This window comes from Camelus ferus, chromosome 26, assembly GCF_009834535.1.
Source record: "Camelus ferus isolate YT-003-E chromosome 26, BCGSAC_Cfer_1.0, whole genome shotgun sequence".
NCBI classification, from domain to species: domain Eukaryota; kingdom Metazoa; phylum Chordata; class Mammalia; order Artiodactyla; family Camelidae; genus Camelus; species Camelus ferus.
Genome location: NC_045721.1, coordinates 8,207,328 through 8,230,768, shown reverse-complemented (window position 1 = coordinate 8,230,768; position 23,441 = coordinate 8,207,328).

Below are 23,441 nucleotides of genomic sequence, written 5' to 3'. Positions count from 1 at the left end.
ATCCTGAAGTAGGGTTCCTTCTGGATATATGCCCAGGAGCGGGATTCCTGGGTCATATAGTAAGTCTATATTCGTGCTAAGGTAGATCTAGAGATAAGCCCAACCTAGAGCCTTCCTCTAGGGAGGATGCAGTGGAGGGGAGACGTAACACGCTCCCTATGAATAGCGATAATATGAAGTCTCAAGTGAGTAAAGGCCACAGGAGAGATACAGCTGGAGGGTTTTGGAGGCCATAAATGGTGTTGTGGGAAAGGTCAGTGGCAATAGAAAAGGGCCCCAAGATTTTATGGTCTGGCTTCTTCCACCCAGGCTCTATGGACGAGGGCAGGCTTGCAGGAATGCTGATGTCTCCCTTCTCTGCTTGAGGTTGGGTCGTGCGTAGTGCCTCTCTGGTACTTTGAAAATCCCAGCAATAAACATCTGGACCCAACACAGGAGCCTCCAGGAAGCTGTCTGTTTGGCAACTAATAAACATGAGCCATTAAATAGTATGAGATGCTCTGGGGATTGGAGTCCTCCTGCCTTTTAATCCCTCAGTCCTTTTCCTCTTTATGGACGCGTCAGGAGCAGCACCCTTAGCCAGTCACGACAGCACAAGAAATGACTTTCCCCCAAGGGGGCCATTGCGAGGACACTCACTCTTAGAGACAGAAAGTTACAGGGACACAAGATAATTAGAGAGTCCAGCTTTGCCTCCCATTAAGGGATAAATCTTGTTTTTCTTCCTAGCTTTTGTCTGTTTGTAACCTGAGGTCAACTGTAGTTAATTCTTTTAGTCGGTTCTTGAGAAAATCCTTTCAGTGTGTATTTCCAAGCACAAATCTTGACTCCAACTTAAAAAAAAGAAAAAGAAAAAAAAAATCCTGCAAACAGTTACTTGAATCCCCTTAACTTACAGCTGCATTCTCAATGGTTCATCCCCCAGAATCAGCCTTCCTACAATTTTGCCCTAAGTATCCAGGTTGGCTTCACTTTTCACAACTGCTGTTAGCCTTTCTCTGAGTAACTTGAATCGCTCTTATTTCCTTAAATGTAATTGTAGGGAATGTTCTTTTCATGTGCTTTTCTAACCACCCTCAGTCACATCAGAAAACACCTTTTCTGTTCTCCATCTATTATTCAATCCATGCTGCTCTCCCTGAGCTGTCACTAATTAGGATCTCCTTATATTCAGACTCGAGCAACTTAGCAATAGTTTTCCTTACAGCAAGAAGTATATTCATCACACACTGAGAATTTGGGGGGGGGGGTCGCTCTTCTTCGATCATCAGTATTTATTTTTAGCCTCATCCATTTTGGAAGGTTTTTTTTTTTTTCCTTCCTAAAGAATGATTGGGAGAGCAAGTGGTGGGAAAGAATACAAAGGCATTGAGGCCCCTGGGGAAGTCACTCAATCGTTCATCCATTCATTCAACAGGTATCTTCGGAGCACTGTGCTAGGACCTAAGACAGGGTGGTGACGTCGAGATTCCTAGTCTAGCCCAGCAGTCAAAACCAATAGGAGGTGGGGTTGTCAGAGAGGATGAAACGGTACATAGTCCTCGTCAAATAACTAACAGCTCAATGATGGACGTGATGTGAAAGTCTGAGTTGGGGGCGGGAAAAACTCAGCCAACCTCCCTCCTTTTAGGGAAATTTAGAAAGGTTTAGACAGGTTGAGAAGTGGTGTAATAGAAAGGTGATGTCATCAGGACAGTCCCTCTCCCATAATGACAAAGACCAGGTAAGACAGCTGTATGTCTGTACAAAAGGAGTTTATTCGCAATGCAACGGAAGGGGAAACAGAGAGGAGGGCAGAGTTGATGAGGCAAAGAGAAAAGTGTAAAAATAAGCACACTGCTACCATAGGGCTCATCTGTGCCATGGATGTTAAACGAAGTTAGGGGTCCGAGGAAAATGAAAGCTTGAGCTATTCTTGTTGATAGTGGTGGGCAGGCTGTAAGGAGAAGCCTTCTGAGCCCCAGAGTCCAGGAGCAGTGCCTCCTTTTGCACATGACCTAAATTTAGTACATTTACCTTCTGCTTTGGTCTTTATATCTACTTCAGAGCCTAGCCATTTGCTTTATTTTTTTTTTTTCTTTTTTGCTTTAAAAATAGTTCTTGCCACATTCTGGAAAGATCTACTAGCCACGATAACGAAGAATGGGTCTGCTGATATTTAATAAATAGGATCTTAAAGAGATGAAGTATAGGTTTTATTATTTTAGAATTCTTGTTTTGTCGATCGGCACATTGTTAAACTTTTCACCGTGCTACTGCTAATCTTTTAGGAAACTTTTGCAACTCAAGTACTCCCTGCCCTCACTGGGTCTTCATTACAGATGTCACCAGTATTTGGAGCCATTTATGCCTCAGCACCTCCAAACAGGTAGTTCTCTTCAGGACCTGTCCACTTCCATGCAAGCACTAGTCCTGTTTCACTTTGACTCAGATCCACGGACTTATCTTTGCTTCTATCCGGTTACTTCTTCCAGCAACAATAAGATTCTTTATCTACATGGCTTAGTGGATGGAAGGGCACACTGACCCCACCGGCCAGCTTCTTTTATTTCAGAAAACCCATTTTCTAATCACTTTTCCTCAGACCCAAGTGGGTTGGTGTTCTCCCCCTGCATTTTGTAATTTGCCACGTTTACATTTTTGGTGGATTGTTTTGAATCGACTTTTCTGATAAGAGGCTTGTGACTGTACATCGGTCACCATCAAGCATGAAGCCAGGCCAGCGAGAAGTACCCTGCTGTCTAGATTTCACTTAGGAGAAGTGCTTGTTTTGCATACAACAGACAATCCACGGGCAATCTACTTGGATTTAATAAGAAGCAAACAAGCGGAAATCTGGAAACAAAGGCTTATATATACTTTTAAATGTAAAAATAAAATCCTAAGACAGCCTGTACTTAGAAACCACCACTGTAAAATATTTCATGTTTATAGTAATATTTAAAAATCAAAAGAAAAAATATTTTGTTGCTTAAAGTCTTTTCTTGAGTCAGTTTATGTTCTCAGCTCCAAAAACCCCAAATAAGGTTTAAAAGGTTGTTTAAGTTATAATTCTAACTTCTAGACAGTTATTTGACTCTTTGCTAGCCCATTTTAGGATTGATGCTCAGAATAGTTGGGGACCAGATATGAAAGGAAGGGTAGCAATGAGCACGGGGGTAAGTTGGTAGTAGGTGTCCATGAACACCTGTGGACAGCGGCACTCCCTATGTTTCAACAGGGGGAAGAGGGAGCAGGGTACGCGCTCCCTCCCTGTACAGACATGTGACTGAACCTGCCCGGGCAGCATCTCATCAGATGTCTCCACTGCTTTAAAAAGCCCCTGCTAGTTTCCACATGGCTTTATCAGAGGATAAATTGTGATGTAGAGAGAGAGGAAGAGGAGGTTTTACTTCCAAAGATCCCTGACCTTGAGGTCTTGGCCTTCATCGTCTATGTCCCTTCATACCAATCCCCAATGAAATATATTTAGTACACATCCATCTTTTTGAAATGCACAGTCTTCTGCTGCTGAAGTAATACAAAGGACACTGGGGTAGTTGACAGACCATGTTCTTTGAGCGCCTGTTGTTGTGACCTTGAGTAAGTCCTGCCTTGTCTGATCCCAGAGTTCTTCACCCTGAGGACGGGTTAGTAATACCGACTCTGTAGGCTCAAACGAAGTATCTGTAGGCGTGTTTTGTACTTTGCAATATGCATCTCAGTAGTAATTTTGCGGTTTGTTTTGTTTTAGCCCCCTCCCCCACCCCAACCCTACCTCATAACGCTGTAAAGAAATGCTGACCCCTATGGGAGGGAGGAGAGCCATCTGGAGAGGCTGGAAGGCTAAGTTCTTATTTATTTAATGAATCTCCCTTTACCATTCTGTTCCTGTCCGCTTTCTCCATGGATTTCTGATAATATCTCCTCTCTGTGCTTTGACCTTCTGCTATTTGAAAGATACAAGTTTATTGATAACAAATGGATGAGGGAATTTAGGCTACTGGGTGAAGCAGAAAGAATAAATTCTGTAAAAATGAGTTTGAATTCACTTTGACCTTAAGTTAGGTAATGACTGAGCCTCTTTTGTCAGACTGAGTTCACTTAGAGGTAACATACGTACGTCTGTAGACCAGTACAGAGAAGGGGCTGGATGAATGGGTGCTACTACCCGTCAAACTAACATTATTTGGGAAAAGACTATTTTCTGCATACACGATACTCACTGAATTTGATTTACCGTAGTGCACAGTGAGGGGTTTTAGCACCGGAATGGCCTTCAGAGATAGTCTGTCTGCTGAGTGGCATCTAATCCAGTCCCTTCATTTTGTGGATGAGGACACCAAAACCCGGAAGTAAAAGGTCATTCTTTCCCTTTGAAATCGATCAGTAATCCCAGATCTCGGACTAGAAATCCAAAGTCATAATCAGGGCTCTTTCCTGTTTGATATAATGCTCTGTGTTCCATTTCCTAGTTCTGTCTTGGACTCCAGTCCCAACCTCATCCACTCAACCTTTCAGTCTCCAAGTAGCTGACCACTGAGAAATGTGGTCCATTTTTGTGTGGTTTCCTCAGGCTTCCAACACGCTAGCCTCCCATCCTTATGTGTTCTCTCTTGGTGTCCTGATCTCTGCACACACCCTGTTGACATGCCTTTTCATTTACCATTTCTCTCACTTACCAAATGTGTTCACAGTAATATGTCCTTGCACATTTGTGACAGAGGATGGCATCCATATGTTTGCATGAACACAGTCATATTCTCTCATACGTGTAGATAAAAGAATAATATGAAATTAAATAAACGTTTCATGTGAGTATTGTTATCTTGGGTATCATACAGTTATTCTACTCATAGTGCCCATTTCTCAAAATATTCTGGGAACTCCTTGACATCTCTGGATTGAGGAATGACTGTGATAAGAACTTTTCTGGAAGTTGAGGAGACTGACCATATTTGAAAGTAGATTCCAAGAACCTCATCATCACACCTTCTCCCACGAGGGCTCTATTCTGTAGGCGCAGAGATAGTTTGGAAAGGTTCCCGCCCCCTATGGGGACTGATGATCCCACTTCTGGTTCAGCCCCGGAACTGCTCTCAGCGCTGTTCCCGTCTCTGTGGCCACAATTGTATGTTATGGAACAGGTATGATTGACAGGGATGGTGTCAGGTGCCCTATGGTGTCATCTCAGTTGATTTTGTGACCATTGTTGGTTTATTCTTGCAAAGCACATAGAATTGCTCTCTAGTATTACAGAGCACTAGTGCCAAGAAGACCTAAAGATAATAATGTTCCTTCCCCTGGAAATCCATCATCTCTAAGACTTTGGCACTGATTTTCCCTGCCTGCTTCCTGGACCTTACTTACCACCTTGTCAAAAAGCCCCGAGAGTCAGCAGTTGCTGCCCTGCCTCTTGCCATCATTCTGAAGGTCCCTGGGTACCACTGCTCGTCCTGTTCCTTAGAAAGTCCCTTCTGATACCCTCCTTCTATATTGTCACTTTTCGATTTGTCCTGGCTTAAGAATAGATATGCTTCTAACTGAAGAAATTGGGTAGAGGAGGAAAAATATGAGACTTAGGTGTTAAGTAATTCTAGGTTCAACTTTTGGCTTTGTCACGCATAGATGACATGATCTTAGGCAAGTTAAATTATTTGACAGTAAAAATCATTAATATCATAGAACATGTATTGATCCTTATAGACCAGGCTTTGAGTTAGGTGCTTTCAGTGGTTTGTCTCAATTAATTCAGTACACGGAGTTTTTATTTCTGTTCTTAAAAAATGAGGCCAAAGATGCCTATCTCAGTGCAGTGCAGTAAAAATTAAATGGGTAGCAGCCAGATCCTGCAGGGTGGAAAGAGCATGAAGTGCCCAAGTATGCAGATGTAGCGGAAATGGAAATTGACTTTAAAACCTATGTGACAGAAATTGGGAGGAAAGGAAAGTCTGTTGGAGAAGATATCTCTATCTGTGTGATCGGGGACAAAAAGAAGAAAAGAAGGACTGATCAATGACCTGAAGAATACAGACAAGGTATATATAGAATTTTAGGGTTGGAACTAAAGCAGAAGGTCATATAAGAAAGAAACAGTTCATTCTGCAGGGGTCCCCCCCCCCCACCCCCGCCCCTGCTGGTAACTCTCTCCTTTCACAAGCTATCAGTTAATTAATTTATTTTTCTCCTTTATGGGCTCACAGGCATTGAGGGTACACTTGGTCCTATACAGTTATAGAAAAGTTTTATTCCAAGAGATTAACAAGGAAGTTTCTTTCTGACTTAAATGGAAACAACCATGATGACAGTGGAGAAAGATAAGCATAACCTTCCATGGGTGGGCACCATGCCATTTCTTGTCCAGAAGGTTGAAAAGACATTTTCCATGTCCAGGTTGATTCAAGCAACTCCGTGCGCTATAGGACTAACACGGGAGACTCGCCAATGGTTACAGCCTTTGCTGCTCTTGACAGCAACTGACGCATTTCCTTCATTCTTCATCTGTGACCTGCTATAAATATTGACAGTTTCGTTGCTGGAAGGGGTAACACAGGACAGCTTTTCTTAAGCTCCGAACTGAATTTCGTGGTTAATTGTTTGGCCAGCTGGCCCTGCCGTCGCTTGACCTCTACCAGAGCCAGCAAGATTGATGGTTTCAGCAGCCTTTCGTGGTGCACTGAAGCATTCAGATCCATCTTTTGTTATTTGGGAAACACTAAGTTCTTATGTAGCACATTATTTAGGTGGACTCGGGGGCTGATGAGCTGGGAGGCCAGCAAATGCCCAATTGGAAGACAATGTCTGTAGATCAAAGGAGCCGAAGAGACAGAGAGTCCATAAACTGTGAATACGATTCCAGGGGAGGATTGATGATTATGGAAGCAGAAAGCCAATCAAGTTAAACATTCATTCTAGCCACAAGTCTGATGGGCTCGCTGGGACCCATCCCTCTGCAAAGTCTCCTCAGCTTTTCAAGGTCTACACAAGGGAAGAACAAAGCCGTCAAGGATGCTCTCGTTCCGGAAAGCCGGCTGCAAGATGGCGTGACTCAGAGGTCAGCGACTACCACCGAGAGTTCATCCTGTCCGACCCTGTGAAGAATACAGCTCGAACTGTGGGCCTGCAGGGGCGGCTTAGTGCCATCGACACCAATGAGCCCTAATGAAGGTGACAGGTTAGAATGATTGGGTCACTTCCTCAGAAACTTTTTTCTCTCCTCAGAAATAAAACAGAGCTGAAACGCATGTCTTCAGGGTCCTCTTGATTTTCGTGTGTTATGTCACGGCTCAGGTGAGAGAAGGATGTGTTAACAAGTAAGACAAGGGGATAAGCTGTCTTGTTGCAAGCATATTCCCGTAATGCAGTTTAAAAAAAATGAAATATATTTTAAAAATAAACTGTTGGCCTTGTTTTGCCACCTACATCTTTCATTTGCCACTTGAGGAAATCTCAACTCTGCATAACTTTTAGGAATAGGTAAAGGGGGATGGAGGTAGAGGAAGAAAGGATTAATTTTTTTTAAAAAAAGCTAAATTCAAAAAGTGGGACTTAATGGTAAGAATTACTCATTTAGCGTCTCCTCACAAAAATAAGTACATTTGTTCTTTGGTCTCTCACAAAAGGCAGCTTAACTGCCTGTGTAGTTAGCGAGCAAAATGCCTCAGTTTGGTTATGGGTTGGAATCTTGGAAAAGATGCTCAGAGAGATAATTTAGTTCCACTGTCTTCCTTTTTGCTTTGTGTTGCTGACTTATCTTTACCAATGACAACAGTCCGTGTCCAAGAGATGCACTGGAGATACGGGAAAACACAGCATATAGTAAATCCATATGTCCTCTTCACTCTCTGCCACAGTCGAGAAGTGGAAATTGCCCGATCTTTTCAAGTGAGTGTTGCCACTTTGACGCAGGCAGAGGAGAAATAAAGCAACAATACCAACCAGCCGCTTCAAGCATCCTTCTCCTGCATAATAACTCAGCAGTAGGCTTTACTAATGGTGTTTATGGGCCGCCCGGCTGGGATTAGCCCTTAGGCAAGGAGATGCTTGCCCAGTGGGCTTCTGCTGCCTGGGGGGCCTTTTTGCAGCCTGGGGGCCCTTTCAGGTGACTCTCAGCAGGAGCGGTCCCTGCAGGCCAAGGCCTTTTGCAGTAAGCTAATGGTGCTCAATTATTGTTTTAAGGTCTGTGCTGCGTTCAAAATGTTTTAGGGCACCAATATAATGCCATAAAAACTACTATGCAGACACGCCTATGCTAAGAGGCCATGATGACTGTTTCTTAAGTGTTATTTACTTACGGATTTGATGCCATTAACAGAAAGTGTACAAACCAAAAACACTGCAAAGTTTCATCGAGATCACAGTATCCTAAAATCAAATGGCACTATAAGGGAAGCTCAGTGTGAGTCACCAACCATCAGCCAGGCGATGAGTATGGAGGCAGATTATGTACAAAAGAAGTCAGGAGTAGAAACTGCACAGCCATGGCTGAATTCAGGCAAAGGAGAAGGTCATTGAGAGCCAGGGGTTGGACCAGCCAAGGTGTCCTTTGTCCTTAAAATGATCCAAACTGTTCCTGGGTTCAAGTTTAAGAAGGAAATCAGTAATGCTCAATACATGCTAGGTTTCATTTGACGCCCACAACTGAAACTGCCTCTTCGGGGTGTGTGTATTTCCTCAGCAAAGAGTATAATTGAATTTGGAAATTATCTCTGATGCTACCTGTTTAGACCTGTTTTCAGCTGCCTGAAAACTGTTGTACTGAGTTCTGCTGGGGAGACTTTGCACCATCTTTTTACCAGGAAGGGGCTGCGCCCACCTGCTCCAGGCTACTGAAATGAATCTTAAATATACACCTAATTCCTATAAAACATAATTTCAAGGAAAGAAAAAAAAAAACTTAAGGGACAGATCCTGACAGGGTCCCAGAGATTCTCCATCACATTCCAGGTCCTAGTAACTCATGGGATAAACGAATTCATTAAACTCAACAGACTGAACTCAATTTATTTGTCAAATTCAAAGGAAAGGAGAAAGGAGAGCAAAGATGCTTGGTGCTAATGAGAAGCACACTTGAAGGTTTAGAGGACCGGTGTCCTGACAGGTCTTCACATAATTTTTTCTAATTAGTGTTTGTTTCTCGGTAAAAGAAAACCCAACTTTATATATATATATATATTTGTATACACACACACACATATATATACATACATATGTATTTATCTTCTTTGAGGTCAGTCAAGGGCACATAAGGGTCTGTCCAATGTAAGTTCAACATTCCGCTAAGCTTAGGGAGGAGGTGCAAAAGGATGAGAAGGAATTTAAAGAGGTCACTGTCTGAACCTTTGGACAGATGCACTTAGGTAGCCAGTATATGGAGGATGCACACGTAGGGAGCAGAACACGTAGTCTCAGCCTTTGAGGTGACAAAGTGAGATGGCAGAAGCCATTCATGAGAACCACAGGGCAGTGTAGCTGGAGCTGCCATTAGGAAGCACTCCATGACCTCAAGCGAGTTACTTAGCCGTTCTCTGCTTTATTTTTTCATCTCTAACACAGAGATGGCAGTAGTCTGGAATAGTTTAAGAAAGTGCTGAAGACGGTGTCCCGTGGACTTTCTGAAGGAGCTGGACCTTCTGATTGCCTTGAAGTCGGGTTGGCTGAGAATAGGGAGGGAGAAGGCATTGCACTTTATCCGGTGAGAGGGGTTGGTCTCGGTGGGAATGCAGGGATGGAGAAATGCCCGGCTTGTGTGGGGGACGTAGTAAAAAGACTTCTAACTGGGACTGAAATTTATTTCCCTCCAGAATGAGGATCACTGGGGTCAGACTACGAGTCCTGAATACTTGGATAAGGAGTTTGCCTTTTCTTCTGTGAGACAGTTTTCCACCTCTCTCTTCCTTTTAAGACAAACGAATGATGGTGCTGTATGAGTAACGGAAGATGGCTGTGTATAACTGTGGGCAGAATTAAGCACCTGTAATCCAATAAAATTCACCGCAAAATTAATTTAGCATATCGTGATATACATCATCAGTGGCGTGCTGGTAGCCAGCTCTCCAGAAAAAAAAAAAATCTTAGTTTATATAAATATCCTTATCATGGTCAATTGAAATCATCAAAGGATGTCACAGAACAGGGAGCTGGGAAGAGACTTACACAGTCGGCTCTCCTGAGCAGGTATGAGCGGGTGTGAGCACTGCATCATGCTTGGTGTCTACAAGCACAGACTGAGCTCCTGGGAAGCAGAGGCTAATGCCTTATCCTCCTCTGTATCCCCCGCTCTAGGCACCTAATAGTTATATGTCATTATAGTGTATGTGTATAGATGACGTATCATACATATGCCTATAGGTGTGTAGGTATACACAGGCGGACCTGGAAAATGGTGGTAAATGGCACTGCCTTTATATAGACAATCCAGATGTTAGGTTTTGCTTTCTTTCTCTTTATTTGTTCTCTAGTATCTGTAAATAGAATCAATGTTTGAGTGTCCCCCTGTTTATTCTTTGCACATCATTGCTACATGCTAAAAATCAAAAGCTTGTACGTCCCCCAGAGCAGATCCCTGCCGAGACCTCTGTGCCCTGAGGGTCCCGCTTCCCTGAGTCAGCCTGACCTGACCTCCCTCCATTGTTCCGGTGTGGTTAGGAAGGGACTGCTCCAGTGCTGCGGGCAGCTTTGTGGATAAGCCCAGTCCCTCTGTCTTCCCTACGGGAGGAGCTGGTCCAGAGTCCTGACAGGAGGAAATGCATTGAGTAGGGAAAGGTACAGCCCAGCAGGCTCGAGGTCCCAAGCTTCTCTGGAGTGTAGAGTCACGAGGATGGGGGCCCTGTGGGAAGAGGGAGGGAACGGGTAGGCGGAATGACCTGCAGGCAGATGGGCTGAGCTAAAACCCCAAAGATCCTCCCCTTCTCAGTCAGGAAGCCTCTAAGCCAAGCTGGTGTCAGGGAATAGTCCTGGCTTTAAAACTCATTTACACGAAAGTGCAAAATGACTAATTTGAGAGAAGGTTTTGATCTATGGGGAGAGAGTGTTTAAGCAACGTGAGACTCGGGCTGGCCAGGTGTCTTCCCATAGCCCCCTGCCTCACATATGGGGCAGTGTTTTGGATGACACTGAGTTAGCATGACCCACCTGTAACTGAATACGAATGCCTGTGTGTGTGTGTGTGTGTGTGTGTGTGTGTGTGTGTGTGTGTGTGTGTTGTTTGGGGAGAGGGGAGAGAGAGCATCTTCTCCCAGATCTTCCAGTCCTTGTAGTTCATTGTCTTGTTACTCATCCACACTCCTCGACTAAATCCTACATTCCCCCAAACACAGGCTGGCTGGAAGTGCCTTTTATTCACGGGGATAACAGGTCTATTATCTGAGATACGGGAGATATTTCAGGAAGACTCCCGGGAATGCTCCACTCCTATTGCCTTTGAAGAGACACACGTAATAAAACAGAAGAAACAGAGTGCTTGGGATGACTTCAAGTAATCTGACCTCTGCCTCCATCTTTAACTTCTTCTCTCTCCGCAAATGTCCTGTTCCTAAGCCCCTCCTGGTCCTTTCTCTGGACTTAGTGCAAGTAACTATTTCTGCTCCTCACGCTCTCAGGGACTTATGTCGGAGACTTGCACCCTCTGCCTTATAACCCTTGTCTAGGATGTCCTGCTCTCCATCTCCAACCTTATAGCGACCTATATAGAGCTCTCTCCCAAGGGGCCTGTCTGGCTTCTGTGCAATAATAACACAGTACAAGTCAGAGGAAATGGAGTGAAGAGGCCGCGGTAGACTACGGCTGTGCCCAGGTAGAAAATATTAAACATCCCTATATTGTTGCTGTCACTAGGCAGGAGAAGAGATATGGCAAAATATGTTTGGAATTAGCACGATTTAGGGACAGACCTAACATGGAGAAAACATGAGAAGGGGGAGTCAATATCGACAGAGCTTTCTGAAACAATCTACTGATGAAATGTGATCACATTAACGAACATAGAGAAGTTAAGATGGGTTTGGTGACAACTTGATGAGTGAAATTTTAAACACACTGAGGTCAAGGTGACTATTTGAAATCCAAGTTTCCTACCCAGTAGGCAGTGTGAGCTACAATCCATGCCATATATATATATATTTATTTATAGATGAATCTATGATATAAATTTATATCTATGCCTCATATTAGCCTACCTATGCCTTATACTGTTTTGTCTTCGCCTTTTTCTGGTGTGCTAAAACATGATGGGAAATATTCTAATTTTTCTCTTTTTCAGAAATTATTCAGTTTTACTCTTTGCCACCTTTTCCTTGAGTCTCAAAAGAATGTAAAAGCAATTTTTTAAGGCACCATCGTTTCCTCTAGAGGCTACGGAATTGCCAAAATGTAATGCCAACTCTAGAGTCTTTCCTTTCTAGATCTGGTAGATAGCAGGTGCCTGATACACGTGAATGAAGTGACTCTGAAAAATCTGGAGTGAATGGAAAAGTCATTTTTTAATGAAAAACCTATGGAGTACACTTTCGTCACATGAGCATAATAGGCAAAGCAAAATCTCATCTTTTAAATTTTGTCATTTCCATTCCTGCCAATACTAACATGTAGAACAGGATGTGTATGTCCCCGGCCAGCTACTGGATTCTAATTTTTTTTAACTTGGAAGAAAAGAGTAAAAATCAGTTTTGACCAAAAGTTGTGATACTGTCTCAAATCTGCCGCTGAAAGCATGAATGAGACTGAAGGGGTAACTTTAACGTTGCCTATAGCTGAATTTCCACTCTACCAGGCACATATAGACACTGTTTGACAAGAGACAAGGAATCTAACTTTTATTCATTTGACTCCTTATGTCTTCCTGAGAGAGAAGTTGATCTGAAAAGATAGATTTTTGGAGACAGTTTTTTCTTTTTCTTCTTTGTATTTGCTGTAAGGCAGGGCTCAATTTCTTCAGGTTTCTTCCAACCCTCTAATTTCCCTTCCCAAGTAAGCATTTGATACCAAGAGTCTCGGTGGGTGTCTTTGTGGACTGCCATTCCAGAGATAAGAGCCAAATGAGACCTTAGAAATCCCTGAACAAATGAAATGTGCCCCCATTTTATCCTTGGATTCCTCATAGACCCCCTGCCTGTATTCCTGTCCCCTGGAGTCCAGACTCCCCTGTTGAGCATTTGGTGCCACTGAACCCTGAAAAGGCAGGCACGCGGCATCTGCTGAGGAACACAGTCTGGTTTCTGTGGATTAGAAGCATTTCTCTAAACATTAGCGTCTAAAGGATTTTTAAAGAGAGGGGGGTGTCTACTCAGGAAACTCGTTACGCATCCCTCTCAACTGGAGTCCAAGCTGAGAATACTCAGCAGAAGGTTGTGGGGGGAGTAAATTGCATGCAGACTCCAGTCATCCCTGACAGATCTATTTTAAAGGCATGAGGTTGTGTAACGAGCTACAAAGACAGCTCATGATTCTAATTGTTGGGCCCTTTTGGAAGGGATCTTTCTGGAGACCTGTGGTTTCGTACAGCACCACAGTCCACCACCAAATGAAAAGTACCCTGCTGGCTAATTTCCTTCAGCACTTTCTTCTCTATTGTGCCCCATTTTTGTTTTTGTTTTTGTTTTTGTTTTTGTTTTTGTTTTTGTTTTTGTTTTAATCCCAGACCCTGTTTCTCGTAGGGCTGATGGAGTTTTTTTTATTATTTCCTCCAAATATTTTATTTCGGATAAATAAGTTTCCATCAACCACTCTGATCTCATTGCTTTCTTCTGACTTCTCATCTTTATAATTGATGATTTTTTAAATCGAGATAATAGAGGGAAGGTTTTTTTAAAATTCAAGTTCTCTTGTCTCATTGTCCAGCATTATGAAATCTGTGATTCTTGGAAGATAGATTTTACCCTATTTTTGAAAGTCCTGTGGCAGAATTTACAGTATGATTAATTCGATTTTCATTGATTTCAACACCCTCTATGAACATGATTAAATAATAAAGAATTCAATTTCACGACAAAATATGCAGCAGGGTCTACTGCCTAGAAGTTCTACTAGAGCAAGTGTGTTGCCAAAGCAAAATCAGAGGAATTCATGGAAGTCTGGGAATGTGAAAGTAAGCTTTCTCTTGGAATGCTAATCAGCACAGAGGGGATGAAATGTAGCAGCAAATGGGAGAGAGAGAGAGCATGACACCTCTGACCACTGGGGAAGCACCCCAAGGAAACGGCTGAGAGGCCCGCTGAGTTGTTCAGTGGTGCGCTCTTAACTTAGGATCTATGGGATAAGGACCCAGAAATGAAAAGACAGTAGGTGGAGAGGAGGAGCCCCAGATGGCACAGAAATGTGTAGCACCTGGGTGGGAGTGACCCTTCAAAGCTGAAAGTCACTGCAGGCGCCAGCCCAGGGCTGGGATCATGGTAGACTTTTCCTAAGGAGCCTTTTAGCCTTCGTCCTGGTGATGGACCAAGATTGTATGATGTTGGGGTGCAGATAATCGAAGATATTACTCATGGAAGGTAAATATTTAAATTAATAACTCATAATATTTCTCCAAATATTGGCAAAAGGCTTTCATTGAACAATAGTTGGCAAATATTATGTAAGTGGAAAACGCAGCCAACCTTTGGCTCGTCCAAAATGTTGTCATCGCCACCACTTTAATATTTAAGAGATTAATGTTTCAAGACTCTTCCAAAAAAAATTGTATCTGGAGCCTGAATGAAAGATGTCTCTGCCTCCCTTTGTTGTTCTTTGTGACTTTGTGACTTGGGACGTTCTAAATACACTTCAGTTGTATGTGCCTATGGGGAAGTCGTTCCTCAAAGGGTGGACCCTGGGCCAACAGGATCAACATCACCTGGGAACTTGTTAAAAATGCAAATCCCTGAGGCCCCACCACGGACCTGCTGAGTCCGAAGCACAGGGGTACGGGCCAGCTTGTTGATTAACAAGCCTTCCGTGCAATTCTGATGTGCACTCAAGTGTCAGAACTGCTGCTCCCTGGAAATGAGCAGGTACTAGGGCATGATGAGTTGAAGGACCGTTCTTGAGGGAGTCTTTCTGATTCACGAATAGTCAATCCACATTATTTCGGTCCCCGCTAGATGTAAGCATTCTGTTGGTATCATTCGTTATCAATTACAGAGCAGAAGTGCCCCTCCTCACACTCACGGCCACATGGAGAAGATCAGGGTATCAGAGCCCAAGGGCACCTGCAACCCTTAAAGACCTGCCAGAGACCACAACCCTTTGCCTTGAGATAATTTAACCCCCCTTTTGTTTACAAGGTTCATTTAATCTTATCTTTACCAAAATTGCCCCCTCATTTCCTTGTTTTATTTTCCCACCTTAAATAGAGAAGAAGGTTTGGAAAGGAAAGACCATCAGCCACGCATTCTGTCCTCAGAGAGGAGTGCTTGTCCGTCTGGTTCCGATCTCCACCTGTCCCTCACCATTCAGCACCGCCCGCGTGATGTCACCCTAGGGTCCCCCATCTCCTAGTCTACATCCTTGATACTTCTTGGCATGCCTGTGTGGACAGTACCAGAAGAATACACAGCAAACCAAGGGTCAGTGTCCACAAAACTTCTACAGGGACTTTTTTCTTTCTTTCTTATCCTCAGGGAGGCATTGCTTATACTTAGTTACCACAGTTCTGTTTCTTAAGTAATCTCTATCATAGGGGTAATACCGGAAATCTTGGGAAGATGAGGAGAAAAAAAAAAATCCTTGAAATACTTGGCATAGAGTCTGATCCGTGCAGCCCATCAATCATGATAAATTATTTGATGCCAACACAATTGTTTTGGTTTCTTTCTCTATTTCTTTCAGATTAGTACCTTTGAAAGTAATCACAAGGAACCAATTCGCAAGAAAAGCAGCCTTTTATTATAGCACAAAGGGGATATGATATATTCCAGGAGATAAGTGTTTGAATCTATTACCCTGGTATGCTTGTGAAAGAATCATCGTTCAAATAAATTTCCTCATCACTTCGACCATGTACGAAAAGATGTTTTACTCCTTAATTATTGTGATAGGAGACTAGGGAACAAGCAGATTCATTTGCTTTTGAGGCCAAGAGGTGAGAGGCAGAATGTTTTGGGGGGGCAACCAAAATAGAAGGTTTCCTTCCCTTCAGTTCAATCAACCCTATATTATTGGTTACATGCCGTGTGCTGGAGAGGGGGCTCCCCAGGTAGTCTGGCTTAGGATGGAGCCCCAGACCCTGGCCGTCTGCACAGCTGCTGGAGGAAAAGACTGTCTCCACCGACTCCAAGAATGTCTCAGGGAATGAGAGTATATTCATGGACGTAAGTGCAGAATACTGTCTCACACAACGAAAGCTCCGCCGTAACATACCTGGTCTGTGGGTAACACCTTCCTGGACTTGAGCCACGTCCTCTGGGGCTTATGAGGTCAGAGGGATAGGCACAGGGACGGCTTTGGCTTCTGATGATCCAGGATAGTCCAGGATATGGATGAAGTGGCATTCTCCCTTGTGTGCTGTAAATCTTTCACCACAGCCTGGTCCCTGAAAAGGTGGAAAGCTGGACTCAGCTCTAGATTAGAGACATCAGCTGTGCACTCTAACCAAGAAACATCAGGATATAATATTCTTTATTCTGCATATACGTCTGCATTTTGCTTTGTAATCCCCATAAGGGTTTCATTCATCAGAGCAATTTATCCAGCTGAGACGTCAAAACTTGAATCAGGATATTAAAAAAAAAAAAAGCTATTTTTGTCCCCAAACAGTCAGGGGGACCAGATTGCCTCTGTGATTCATCAGGGCCTGGTCCAGTGTTGAACACATAATAGAATGTCCAGTAAATCCCTGCGGAATTGAGTTATATGCAGGTCAATTGCTCGGCCAAGCATTGGGTTAAGAGGTTGAATCCCTGATAGACTTAACTTTCAGTTGACCCGTCTAACATTTGGTTTTGCAGCCTTGCATTCAGTGTCTTCCCATGCCCTTAGAAATTTGCTTTTACTCATCTTTTTTCCTCTTTTTATTTCTTTCTTTCTTTTTTTTTTTTTTTTTTTTGAGAGAGCATACATCCTCATATAAAATCTCCACCAGTACACCCCAGAGCCAAGGTGTGGCACTTAGCTTCGCCCATGAAGCATGCTAAAGGGTCACTGATAATTTACTATGGACCAACATCCTTAAGTATCTTAGCACAAATCCTTTATTTTTTTTAAGAAAATTAACTCTAAAGGAGGACTGCTGTGGTGGAAAGAAAGTAGCTGAAACCATGTAATGTGTTCAGCGGATCTTACTTTCTGTCCCTGTGTTCTAACATGTGTCTTCACCCCTGTATCTTCATTTATTTGCAACCTTTAGGATGCTTTGTTCTCTCACGGTCCTAGTTTCTTGGAAATGCCTGTCCTGGTCTAAGCAGCTGTTACATTAAATAAGTTTTCACGAAACAAGTTTTGAGTGTGTGTGGTCAGGAGGGGGCAGGGTGTTAGGGGATATTAAATTCAGCATATTTTTAGCGAACAGTATGAACAAGAAATGTGTAAAGTGTTTCTCAAAACATATGGCAGCACAACAACAACGACGGAAAAGAATAATAGTAAAGATGGAGGCAGAGTTCTAATTAAAACAGAGCTTTTCCATCCAAGGTAGATGCTGGAGGGCTCCGCTTGCTGTTTCGTGTTTAAAACAAACCCTGCTCCAAGTGACTTCCAGTGGCAGCTTTACCCAAGTGGAGGCCACTAAGAGTCCTTCTGTGTGTTAAATCAGGGATCTATGGGGCGGGGAAGATTCAGGTTTTTATCGTGAACCAGAACCTCTTTTCTCGTTCATCGTGCTCTAAAAATCTCCTAAGACAGCAAAATAGTGACTCTCGATCCATTAGAACCCCTGAACTAAGAATCACAATGAGAGGTTCTGAGACCCACAGAGACGTGGAAGCAGGGTCTGGACCAGCTCTGCTTGACAGACCACTCAGTGGGTGATGCTCCCTGCGACTAGGCGTTGCCTAGTTCAGACAGTAACAAACGCCGAAGGACTGGCCGAGAGCAGCTCTGCCTTTTATTCTTACAGCGGAATTATTTCTTCTTTGCTTGAAATTAAAGGATAGAAGTGGTGTTGTGACTGTGGGACAGGGGATTACGCCTTCTGAGACATCGGTTGAAAAAACTAGTGGAATGGAAGAGACACAATGACATCCTTGTAAACGCTTCATTTGAAATCGCCACCTTCTGTGGGGCAATAGGCATCCCTCAGCTCGTTTGGTGAAGTATAGTAAATTGTTATTCAAAATAAAACTAAATCCATCTCCAGCATCTTTAGTCCCTGGATTGGGGCAGGGGGAGCGGTGTTTAATAATTCCAAACAGATCAAACAATTTTGCTGTTAACTTTGCTGAAGTTGCAGGAATGAACTGATTTGAAAGATAATGAAATCCTCCCTGTCAGAGTGTTTCAGGTTTCAGCTGGATAATTCCAGATGGTGTTGGAATAGGTGATTTGGAAGGTCCCTTCGAATCCTGAGATTCTATGCTTATAAAATCCATCATTATTATATTAAAAAGAAGAACCTTTAAAGGTGTTTGCAAGGAAATAATAGAATAATAAAGGGGAAATGCAGAGATGACTTTTTTTCAGTTGTCAATATGGAGTCATCTCACTTTAATAATTTTTTTAATTGCTTGTGTGTTTGTGACAAATGCCGTGTTGTAATCAAGAGGCTTTTACAATAATAAAACACTCCTCCAATTAAATGCATGGTGAAGAATGCAATGATGAATACAAGTAGTTCCTAGCCTTTTAAAAGCTTATTTATAAGGATCCCTTGTAAACTTAACTTGCTTTTCTGACGAGAAATGTAACATGTGTTTATTATAGAATATTTGGAAGCTACCAGGGACTGTAAGGAATCCATCATTGCCCCACTAGAGAAGATCATTCTTAATATTTTTAGTATTTTGGTATATTTCTTTCCATAGGTATTCAAATTCACATTCAAACTAAGTTTCCATATTATGTATCTTATTTTAACCTGGTCTTTAAACTTCATAATGTAATTGTACATCAAGGCAGAATTGTGTTTCAAGGCAGAGCTAAAGTGATTCGTTTGTGAATATTTTTTAAATCTTGCCTGGATGAAATGGACAAAGAGGTGCCCATCTGTATGCGGGGACGATGGGGCGAGATCAGGAGTTTTACTGTTCATTTGGGGGATTATGCAGCAATCAGCCGTGATATAAAGCCCAGATCACCAAACTGGCAAAAAGAACTTCTTTTTGTGGCCATGTGTCAAGGCTCAATGGAGACAAACAACAAAAACTAGCATAGAAATAAAAATGGAGAACTACAGTTTTTAATGAAAGTAAGAGCTTAGAAAAACCAGTGTCCAGATCTACTCAGACTAATTTTCTACCCTGGGCAATTTTGAATACTGCTTTAGCTTTTTTCTATGTGCCTGTTCCTCAAGTCTCATTGCCTTTAGTCATAAATTTTGTACACTTCCTGTTGCCAAACCTTCAAGTATAATATGTGTAAAATCACAAATTATGTACCTCTGGTCCTACATATACACCGTTCCTCGCCAGGGGAATGGCTTGTGGAGATGTGAAATACGCCTCAGGAGTTGTAAACCTAGACCAAGTCAACTCTAAGGAACAGTACAGAAGAAAATGCAGACTTTCCCATTGCTTCTGGGGTTCTGATTTGTTTCCCTTTGATTCTTTGCTTTGGCACTGAAACCCACTCAGTGAGTAATGCCGATAATTACAGCTGACAGTGACAAGGGGTTCTGTGCTCTCGCAGCAGCTCAGGGAAGAGGGACCTTCACGGGCCGGTCTGTCCTATTTTCAGATTACTTTCTTTGACTTGTCAAAGACTTTTTTGGTGAACTGCATCAGGCCGGTTATTTCTGAACAGAATCCCCGTTTGGCGGTGGTCTGGCTGAATTGCAATACATTCATAACAATTTCAAAAGACTCCTCCAGGAGTTGTATAAAGATACATGATATTAAGCTGGACAAATAGCACCAGGTAAGAGGGGAAGGAAATCTTCCACTATAGTTGTGGAGCTTTCTGACTTTAGCAAAAATCCCCAGACACACCGTCAAATTTCTGAGCAGGTTTCTACTGTTACAGCTCTTCCCCTAAGCAGTAGTTAATGAAGGACTAGATGTTAGAAAGGTGATTGCTTTATTGTTCTGTCTGGGTTGCCTTTTATCTGATAAGCCTGCCATTGAGAGCCCTGAACACTTTAGAGATTGCTCAGGAGACTTTCACCTCAAATTAGAAGGGATATGTGTGTGTGACGAGGTGGTTAAGCAAAGGACGTGGGCTCAAGTAAGGATTCGCTCTCATTTGAGTTCTTTTCAGTCTTTTTTTTTAATGTCTGAGCATGCGTATTAGGACCCACTTGCACTATTATTATTACTATTACTATTATTTTAATTCCCAAGTTGAATTTAATAAGCTCGGGAAGGAATCAGCAAGCCTAGATCTTTCCTCTTTACATCAAAAACTAAGTCCTATGCAGCACTTGGCTACTAATGCATGCTTACATCTCATTTGAAACTTACTGTAATTTTGTAACATAGGGAAGGCGGTTACAAATTCTTATTCCCCTTTCACCCATAAGCAAATTAGTCCAGAGACTTTTAGGAAGTTGCCCAGAATCACACAGCTATTAAGAGTCAGAGCGAAGAAAGGGATCTTAGTTCCATGCCTTCTGGTTCCAATGCCATATTTTCCCACCCAGATGTGGTGGGATCTGGTTTTTAACTTTTCTAATTGATTTGTGAGTCTTATTGTGAGGAATTTAACGGAAATATCTAAAATCTAAAATCACATTAAAGTGTCGGAGAATTTAAATTGAGCATAATTATGGCTTCTGAACTATAGGTTACCAGATCACTACTCAGATTTTGAAGGTTTGGAGACCATAAAGACCCAAGTCCATGCAGCTTCCAGTACCAAACAGTTGACGGTGATTCCCATCAAGCCCTGGCTCCCATCACAAGCTGTACACACAGCTGACCAGTGAACTAACAGATGCACATTGTTAGTTCAGGGACGGAGGGTCATGCAAGGTGACAGGTGGAGAGGAAAAAATTTTCCTGTACCCTCTTAGGTTCAGTTTATGGGAGCCTGCATATTAGAATAACAAAAGAGATTAACAAGAAAAAGGGCATACCAGTTTTATTAATATTTGTGTGCATAGGAGTTCACAGGAAAGAGAAAATTCAAAGACGTGATTAGATGTGGAGCTTATAGACCCTTCTTAACAAAGGAAAGAGCATTTGGACTGCAAAGGATGATAAATCAGGGGGAAGTGGCCAAGAAACATATGGGGGAAATTAACAGATGATATGGGCCATTTTAGTAAGATCCATTTATACAAGTTCATCTTGATACCGACTCTCCATCTTTGATGGTCAGTTTCTTCTTCTTCCTGGTACAGGGGCAGGGGCGTTCGGTGGTGGAAACACTTTCCTGAAAGGGAAATTTACACTCTTCTTCCAGGTATAGACGGGGAGGTGAGAGAATTCCCCTTGCATCTGTTGATTCCAAATTGCCTTCAGCTCAAAATAATCCCTGTGTCAAATTGGCATATATTGGGGTGGCATCTGGGCATAACTTGGAGATATTATGAGTTCAGTTCTGGATTCATCAAGATAAAACTAATCACACAATTTTTTTGGTTTCCCAGTGCCTATAAAAGTAAGTTTCCACTAATCTGTAGTCTCTTAAATGTGCACAAGCGTTATGTCTAAAAAAAAGTACATGTCAATTAAAAAATACTTTATTGCTAAAAAAATGCCCAATTATAGCAGTAACATTAAAGATTGCTGACCACAGATCACAAATACAAATATTAACAAATGAATATATTTGCTATAATATATTTTGTTACATGTTATATATATTTATATATGTTTTATATATATATATAATATATAACAAATACAATAACAATGAAAAAGTTTGAAACATTGTGAGAATTACCAAAAGGTGACAAAGTGACATAAAGTTAGCAAATGCTCTTGGAAAAACTGGCTTGCTTCAGGTAGGGTTGCCACAAGCCTTCAATTTGTTAAAAAAGAAAAACAGAAAGGCAGTATCTGTGAAGTGCAGTAAAGCAAAGCAGAATATAATGAGGTATCTGTATTCTGATCCCCTTTGGGGGAACTTGGCTCCCTTTGTATGACTCATCACAATTATCCTAGACCAACAGTTTCTCTTTGCATATGGAGATCAGCACGGTTCCTCTGTTTCATTACTTTCTGTTGGATGATGCCAAACAGAAACTTCGAGAAAGGTAAGGTGCACTTTCAGATTTACATCATGCCTTTGCGGGAGTAGGTAGGGAAAGAGATCGGTTATAGGCCCAAAAGAGCTTGGGCTGCCCAATTTTTAGAGCAGTTTTTTAAGGATGTATCATTTCCTAAGTTGCTCGGTTCTCGGATTCTTTACCCTTTAAATCATTCAGCCTTTTATTTGTCCAACATTGTTACCAAGACTCTACTTTGGGGCCCCCAGGATCCAAACATGAACCTGGCCCAGTTCTTAGACTCAAAATTCTTAACTTGTTACCGGAGAAGAGAGAGAAAATACATTTGTGGCAAGTCCTGAGTCAACACGGTGAAGAAAAGACTGTGAAAGAATAAAGAAAGGAGCGTGCAGCCTGCTAAATGCAGAACTGAATTCTAAAGCGGAGTAGTTCAGATGGAGAGGAAGTGGCTCATGGAGGCAGCGTGGCGGGGGCAGGTTAGTGACAGAGTATGTGTCAAATCTTCGAAGCACAACAAATTCTCAATGTCCTGGGGGCAGTAGAAGCATAAGGTTTGCAGGAGGCAATATCTAAAGAGGACACCAAAATGGTAGGTTGAGGCCGGTCTGTGAACGCTGTTGGAATGTTCGTTGCCTCTTGTTGACTACAGAGATCTGTCAGGGGCATTGCAGTTGGGAAATGTTATGATCTTCTTTGTTCTTGGTGGCTGTGAAAATGATAAATCAGAGTGGGGAGCATTTGTTGGCAAAGAAAACTGTTAAGATCATGTTGCAATGGTCCAGTCAAAGAGTAATACACTTTCAGTTGGAATATACATTTTGGGGAGGTATTTGGATAATATTTAATAATCCTTAAGAAATCTTTGCCCGAGGGTGCAAAGATCTATGTACAATCACATACAACAAGGTAGCAACCCATATGTCCATCCAGAGATTGACTAAACTGTACTATAGCCGAACAAGGTAATACTTTTCAACCTTTAAAAAGAATTTTAGAGATATACCCTACACGACAAGATGTCCTCCATGTAAGCGTTTTTTTTTTAAGTTGCAAAACAATATATGTGATATAAATTATATGTGCGAAAACGAAAGCAAGCTTTTCTATTTGGCTGTATGAATATGGAAAATATATGTACCAAAATGGTAGCAGTTGTCATTCTGATGTGTAAATTTACTGGGACACGTTCACCATCTATTTTTTATGCTTGTTAATAGTTTGGATTGTT